We start from the raw sequence: 8848 nt of genomic DNA, 5'->3' as shown, positions 1-8848 counted from the left end.
AGTATCATATAACTATTTCCTTCAAACATAACAAATGAACGGATAAACGACAAAAGAATCAATATAATAAATGAAACGTGAATTAATATAACGTGAGAAAGGGAATGTTCATTCTTAACGATATGTTAAATCATAAACTTTTAATAGAGAATACAAGAGGATAGATGTAGAGAAATCTGTTTATTATTAAATATGAATAAGTTATTATCTACTACGAGCTAATACATGTAACGTAACTCCTTTTAATTCAAAGAACACAATGAAACAGTTATCTTGACATTTAATATCCTCAAGGGAATAGATAAAATGTCATTGTTCAATTTCAGTTCAAAGATCTATAGACACATATATCATGTATATTTAGAAGTTTAATAATTATTAAGTATTCATTTTTGAAAATAAAAATATGAGTAAAAATGGTACGATTGCAAGTTAGATAATTCACGACCAAAATACGCGAATGTAATAAACTATCCGTTCACCTTTCGGCATTCAATAATGACCACAGTCCATTCCGTGTAATAGGCTGTAACATTTTCAGATATGACAAAATATATGAGTAGTATGGATTTTGGTTGATCTTTTATGGTTCTTTAAATCATATAGCTCTTTACTTGTGACATTAGTTAGACTTGTTGTGTGTATCATTTATTTTCCAGTATTAAGTGTTCTTGATGAAGGTAAAGCTTCCGACGAATAACAACTATTAATTGTAGTTTTCGATTTTGTAAGAGTACCGAAAACCAAACAATGCATAAGCTGTGCTACATCTGTAATAGGCTATTCTTGTCTTGAGGACAATATTGTTTTTAGAAATATTTGAAACTTTTTATGAACAGTAAATTTTCAGACAATATCAACTCAATATCTACACATCATCAGATTACAAATTGAGAAAATAGAGAACAGCTTTTGTATATAGTGATATATTTAAATAGACAATGACAATTGAAGCGTTAAAAAGCCTTTGACAAATTATTTCCTAGTATTGCATTGTATTTATTTGTACTAATTCGAAAATCCCCACATCGTCAAATATTCTTACACAATGCACAAACATATACTTTGTATTTTATATTGCAATTTGAGTTTTTTCTTATTTTTTCAAATACCTTTTATTGTTGTTCATTTATATCAAACAAGCACGACTTACTTTTGTACATACTTGTTTGTCATTTAATACTCTTGGATAATGCTAGGAAAAAAACTACAATGTTTTCCTTCTTAGATGATAAAGTGATAGAAAATCCTAGGTATATCCGCACATTCTAAGTTTTGTTAACAACTAATCTATACTATGACCATATCGATGATAATTCGTGTTATCACAAAATTTCTGACTACTTTAATGCCTAGAAGAAAGATTTGAAAGATACAAGATTTTGTAAGAGTACCGAAAACCAAACAATGCATAAGCTGTGCCACATCTGTAATAGGCTATTCTTGTCTTGAGGACAATATTGTTTTTAGAAATATTTGAAACTGTTTATAAACAGTAAATTTTCAGACAATATTAACTTAATATCTACACATCATCAGATTACAAATTGAGAAAATAGAGAACAGCTTTTGTATATAGTGATATATTTAAATAGACAATGAAAATTGAAGCGTTAAAAATCCTTTGACAAATTATTTCCTAGTATTGCATTGTATTTATTTGTACTAATTCGAAAATCCCCACATCGTCAAATATTCTTACACAATGCACAAACATATACTTTGTAGTTTATATTGCAATTTGAGTTTTTTCTTATTTTTTCAAATACCTTTTATTGTTGTTCATTTATATCAAACAAGCACGACTTACTTTTGTACATACTTGTTTGTCATTTAATACTCTTGGATAATGCTAGGAAAAAAACTACAATATTTTCCTTGTTAGATGATAAAGTTCATAGTAATCACTTTCGGAATAGTATTCCGTTTTGTTTTCTTTTTATGTTGATATTTTTAATCAAAAAGTGGGAATTCTGGTACATGTAACTCAAAAAACATATCCCTTCCGAATTGAATTTTACATTCATATATTAATTTATCGACTTATATGAATCTAATATTGTCTCGCAAAATGGTTGTGAAACTATTTTATTGTATCTTCAATTGCAGAATGTGTTGCTTTATTTATTTTGTTTTTGTTAATTCTTTTTGTTTAGTTTTGTTTTAATTATTTCTGTTACATTTCTATAGCTTGTTTAGTCTCAGGGATGTGTTGACCTTGTTATAATAACCATATGGTTGTTCCTTACGTCGGTTTTGTCTTGTCGTAAAAACTGAATTTTTATCAAAATATAAAGAGATACCAACGCTTCGTTTGACTCAAATGGTCTGACGAATATTTATAGGAGATATTGCCATTTGACGATAAATTTAATTAATTTCATTTTTCTCTTTTGTTAGTATATTGAACAATACATAGGGAAATATTTCAGCGAGAGGAGATCTATACAAAAAACATTGCATGGCCAAACTGACCAGTTCACTCCTTATAGGAGTTATTGACCTTCGACGACGTAAACATACTTTTTTGCTATTATTTGTAAGATAATTTATCATAGAGGAATCTTTAATTGAAAATAATTACAAAAAATGAAATGGCCAAATTAATCAGTTAAGCAGTTATTGCCCTAAAAAACCATTTTAACAAAAAAGCATATGACTATTAAGTTGACCACAACTTTGCGTTTGGAATAAACCTGGAATGGTAAAAATTATCAAACAAATATATCTGTTATCAAATCAAATGGCCGAATCAGTCAGCTCACTCCCAATAAAAGGTAAGATTTTTTCCATAGATTGTGTTTTTTGGCTTTTATATTGGAAACCAAAAACAGATCGAAACTACAAAAATTATCAGAAAGGTAAGATTTACAAATATATTCAGCATATATCCGAAATCGTCACGTTATTTGTGTCATTGCCCTACAATGACGCTGTTAACTCATTTCTATGGGTCTTTTTAAAAATTATTATAGAAGAAAGAAAGAGATAATTCTACAGCAAAAATGACCAGAAAAGTAAAATCTTCTGCTGACTCTGATGAGAGAATTCGACAGTCGACTCCATAGAGAAGTTAATGCCCTCAAATGACGAACTTTACAAATATTTTGTTGTTTTCGGCAATTATCCTGAAAATTATAGATAGATGGAAGAAAATTTTGAAATAAAAAAAATCAGCATGGAATAAATGAAGATTGTTCACCCTTTTTTATTAGACTATGATAATAGATTTAGCCAATCTGTACACTGCAAAAGCAAGCTTACTTAACGGTGAGATAGACAAATTAAGACAGCAGTTGTCAATCCATGTTCAAATTTGATGAATCGATTAAGAAAACATATCAAGTTAACAACGGAAAGCTTAGGTAATCGCATGAACACTATAAAGATTTAGACCGATTGTGTTGACAGAGTAAGCGTCTCTTTTCTATGCATTCATTACCAGACATGTAAATCCACACAAATGTAAAAATCAGAGATTGGCTGCAATTGGTAAAATCAGGGATCAGTATCTAAAGTTCTAAGAAAGCTTAAATACTTTGTTAGTGACTTTGAGACAAAGACACACCATATCGGTGAACCAACTCGTGATGGTGACCGTGAAACATGTGTAGTAATTACTTAATTCGTTCTTCCTCGCAACTCTTTTTTTTGGTTTAAGGAGCATGCCCCTTCTAGTGAGAGTATTTATTAACCATGCACAATTACGTATTAGCTGACATATGTAAACATCATACAATTGGTGTGAGGATAAGGTACGACTGTGAAATGCGAATTTGACAAGCTGAAAGCCGGACAAGGAATCAGAGCTATGCATAGTGTCATTAACTAGCGGTTTCTGTATTGGCCCTGGTATAGAAAAAAAGTGTGACAAAAATACCAAATTCAATGGCAAATTCAAAAAGGGGAAGTTTTTTTTATTAATCAACAGAGCAAGTAAAAAACAACTGCCATAATACTGACTTGGTAAATGCATTTTCCGAAACAAAAAGTGGTGGTTTTATAGCTAGCTAGCTAAGGTATTTAATAGTTGTTTGTATTTCCGTTATTTTTTAAAACAAATGTGTAAGCAACACAAAACAGACATAGTTAAACGCCGCCATATTCTGTATGTGCCTGTTCCTCGTCAGGAGCCTGTAATTCAGTAGATGTGGTTTGTTGCTGTATATCATATTTGTTTTACGTTCATTATCTTGTACATAAATCATATTTGTTTTACGTTCATTATCTTGTACATAAATCAGGCCGTTTAATAGTTTTCTTGTTTGAATTGTTTTATATTTGTTATTTCGGACCCTTTAATAGCTGACTATGCGGTACGGGTTTAACTCATTGTTGAAGGCCGTACGGTGACCTATGGTTGTAAATGTCTGTATCATTTGGTTTCTTATGGAGGTTTGTCTCAATGGCAATCATATCACATATTCTAATTTTTATAATTAGGTTAATGTGACCATAATTTAGATCCAGCAGCCAAAACTGTGGAAACATACATCATAGACATACAACACAAGTGAATAAAAATCAAACAAACATACCGACTAATCTTACAAATAAACCCAAAAAAACAAAAGAGTCCAGATCTAATACAGCTGATCAAAAATCTATACCAGGGTCAACATATAATCTGCGTTCTCTTTGTTTGATCAACGGAAATGAAAATATCCACTTGGAAAAGCTTTGGAATATTTCCGTTTAAAAATGTAACTAAACACGGAACCTATTTTCAACTTTTTGTGTTATTTTTAAGTAATTTGAAATATGATAAAATTGTATTGTATACATCATAACACGTACAAATGTTTTTGGGGCTCAAAATAAATACAACCGGAAGTGAATGTCATGTATATACCATGGGATGGACCGAAAACTGTTTAAATATTAACAGTGCGACGCTATCAGTATTTCAAGTGCTGGTTTATCCGCAAAAACATCTGATTTAATCTTCTCATTTAATATTCTCTCTATCTCGTTTGATTAACCATTGATAATCTATATAATGATTCTACTGCATGCGCCTTACTAAAGGAGTTTTCATAACCATATGTCGAAGAAAGAAGGACATCATTATGACCAAATAAAAGAGACAATTGAAATACACCAATCCACAAAACACTTAAAGACAACTAAGAAATGAGCATACATGTAACAAACATCAATGAAAAACAAAAACTGGGATTTGATTTATCAAAATAACCTGTCAGGGCTCGCAATGTTTTAGCATGTCCCATGTCAGGAACATAATTCGTGATTGTCTTCAGTCATATAGTAATAATTTTGTGTATTAGAAGAGACATGAAGATAAAGCTTATTTATTATAAAATTTGCTACAACTTTAATAGTAATATGCAACAGTTACTGTATAAATGACAATAATTATCCTACACAAAAGATTATTTGGAAACAGTCAGTTTCGATTTAAGAACGTATAAAACCTGTTCTGTTTCTGAATTTCGTATTTATTATTTGTAATCGATAAAAAAAATATAGTCGTAAATCTGGTGACCAAACAAGAATTTTCTCTAAATTGAATTCTCGAATTTTGTGCCGTTTTCGTTCAGACAGTTATTAATTTGATAAGATCATTCCACTTTCAAAGTGTGGGTTTAGTTTTAAAAAATAATACTGAAACGGCCTCACAATGTATACAAATATAAAATGATTAACTATCTGTACAGCAACGCAGTATGTAACCTTTAAATTTTGTATTATCGGAAAAGAAAAGTTTATAACAAAATGTTATGCATTGTTTGGAAAAAGAGTTCAATAACTTTTTCTCAAGACAAGCGAAAATACTTTGTTTTCACTGATTTAACGTGTATTCTGTACAAATATGTATCTTTTTACAAATGGTATCTGATCAACATATTTATCAACATACGATTTCATTACAATTATAACATTGAGTTGAAAATGACAAACCTGCTTTCACTACTGTTATTTAAATAGCTGAATCCGCGCGTGCATTTATCCTTCCGGTTTTTCCGTACCATATCATAATTAAGCTTTGGATTAAAGTAGTCTACCATGAACATGTAAACACGTCAATTTGAAACTGAGTACATGTGTTCTCTATGATGTGAACTTTACACGGTACAATCCAAAAAATTATTTGACCCATTTTTTGTATTTGAAATGATACACTACAAGCGGAGCATTGTCCTAAGGAAATATATATTTTTGGAGGGTTTTTGTTTTTTTTATTCTTTCCTTTTTATGTTTTAAGCACTTTCAGGCTTGTTTGACCTAAAACGTTACGTGTTTATTTCCTAATTAATCAAGGAGCATATTTTTGCATGGTGAAGGTGAAAAGAGTCAATATCCAACTTGTCCCTCCATTTTCTCATCGGTAACAAGAATTTGAATTTTCAAAAAATTGGTTAAACGGTTCACTCAATCAAGGACTAAAACTGCTGAACGGCAAAAGTCAAATCGTCAATATTAACTTGACCTCCATGTTGTCATAATTATATTGAAATTAAAAAAGAATTGCTCAAACAGTTCATAATTTGTTGCAATGAAACTATAAACAGCCGATCGCTGCTCGCCGCCAATTTTCCGCTATACTTCATTATTTTGACAAACAAAATCAATAATATATTTCCATAGAACAATGCCTAGCTCGCACTATTACATTTCCACGATGAAATGTGGGTAAAAACCATAATTCGGAATATATAGTTAAAAGTTCACATAACCGGTGTTCATGTTTTTAAGTAGACTACTCACATCTGACGGTTGGCACTAGTAGAGCATAATCTGCGTATCCTTCGAGTGCACCTTCGACCCCATTCCCCCAATATTTGGTGAAGTTTTGGGTTGCACAGTCTTTTGTTTCCTATGAAGTGAGTTGTGAACGCGTTTGTCATTTTGCCATCTTCCGTTTTTGTCATGGCGTTGTCAGTTTCCCATGACTTATGGCTTTTAAATGGCCTTTGTAACTTTTGTCTTATTTTGAACAGGTATAGGAAAGGACGTTTGATAGACGTACCACCGTTGGTATCCTAATTCTTTATACAATTGTATCTAACACTATTTTATTAAGCTTGCTTAAAATAATCAGCCAAATGATAAATTATAATTTCGAAACGATATTCAGTTTGATAATTTTTAAATCAAATTTAGACTTCACTTGTTTCCAAACAAATCAAAATATTATGTTATACATCACAATAATCATACTCGTCCTCGATATCAGATGACATACCCCGATAGACAAAACCTTGAAGTTTTTCTGTTGCCAGATTTTTAACTGTATGTAAACGGGGCCAGCCATTTAATAATCCTGGCTGAAGACTAAAATTTTTTTCACTTGCGCTCAGTTCTCCAAATTGTCGCTTTATTTGTAGAAAATCTATTTTTGAAGGTGTAAAAGTTGTTTGTATCAACGATAATGTAGATGGATTGTTGTTGTCAGACTCTTCTTCGATCTTGTTAAGAATTGACTTGTTCTGTGTATTTTTTTGGAGGATTTCCTCCTTGTAGGAATCTCTTACTTTATTTATAATTTCTACAAGTTTTGCTGCATGAAGATCCATCGCGTTCAACTGTTCGTCCAATTCACCCTTCCAGACTTCTTTATGTATTTGAATATGTTGTTCAAGTATTTCATTGCTTAGTATAACGTTGTTTGGTCTAGGAATTGACTTTAAGGCATGCCTTGCGTGTACTGATTCCACGCATTGATCACAAATGAATTGCCTACACTCTGTGCATAGAAAAGTAGTTTCTTTGCTATGTGACGAACAAAAAACGTGCTCTGTACTATTTTCTAAGACTGCACACTGGCATCTTTCCATGGCTGGAACTGCAGTTGGTCTTTTGAACTTCCTTATATAGTGTGATAAACTTTGTTTAGTAACTGAAAAAATGCATTTACAATTTCATCTATCATTTTAATCGTTTTGCATTCGAGTGCATATTATATGTTTGTAAACAATTCATTTGGAAAGTGTATCCAATATAAATTGATATTTATTTGTTTTTCATAAATTTACATGATACCTTTTTGAATGGTAGACAATGTGGAAACAACAAAAACAATCACAATAAAATCTATGTAACTGAGATCTATTGTTTTCGCAGCCCGTTAATAACTTTTTATTACAATATCATTTTCTACAGAAGGAAATGCCTGTACCAAGTCAGGAATATAACATTTGTTTTCCATTCGTTTTATGTGTTTAAGCTGTTAATTTTGCCATTTAATAAGGGACTTTTCGTTTTGAATTTTCCTTTGAGTTCGGTATTTTTTTATTTTACTTTTTATTTGTATAGCCAGGCTGATACATTTAAATTGTAAAAAACAGTGTCATCGTATTGAAAATGATGAGTATTTACTATTTTAATTAAAATACGAAATAATAATAAATCAAAATTACCTTACCCTCACGTCTTTGTTCACACCGAGTGTCCAGTTTAGAAAAAACAATAATATATATTGTTATTTATAAACTCTTATTATACGGAAACTTATTTCATGTATTTGTCTTACTTCCAAATCGAAATGACTTAAGTAGTAGGAGGGAAGTGTATGATTAATTTATAAGTAGCTACGCGTACAGAGAGGAAGATACTGAATCGAGTTTCGGTTTTATAAAATCAATGAAAAGATTGACAGTACGATGGATAATAACAATCACGAGTTGTTGACTATTGACCCCTGAATAATAAGCAAGTCATGTTTATATGTAGTAACAATATAAAAGGTTGCTATGGATTATGCAATAAGCGTGTTTTGTGACGGTATGTGCACTGTTTTAATGATTTTTTTTAAATACCGTTTTCCATATTAGTAATAATATTTTTACATAATCATTGGCATTGTTTTATTCGGACTTCGATCTTT

General features: G+C 30.9%; 1 long non-coding RNA gene across 1 annotated transcript; it reads right to left on the bottom strand.

Moving 5' to 3' along the window:
- Nucleotides 1-5308: 5308 nt before the first annotated feature.
- LOC127712424 (uncharacterized) lies at nt 5309-8536 on the bottom strand. The gene is made up of 2 exons (XR_007987071.1): nt 8382-8536; nt 5309-7861 (listed from the first exon to the last, which is right to left on the bottom strand). It is a non-coding gene; the product is annotated as an uncharacterized LOC127712424 (long non-coding RNA).
- Between the last annotated feature and the right edge of the window lie 312 nt (nt 8537-8848).

This window comes from Mytilus californianus, unplaced genomic scaffold (assembly GCF_021869535.1).
Source record: "Mytilus californianus isolate M0D057914Y unplaced genomic scaffold, xbMytCali1.0.p SCAF_8, whole genome shotgun sequence".
NCBI lineage: Eukaryota > Metazoa > Mollusca > Bivalvia > Mytilida > Mytilidae > Mytilus > Mytilus californianus.
Note: the sequence above shows the minus strand (reverse complement) of the source record. Positions and strands in the feature narration are given on the sequence as shown.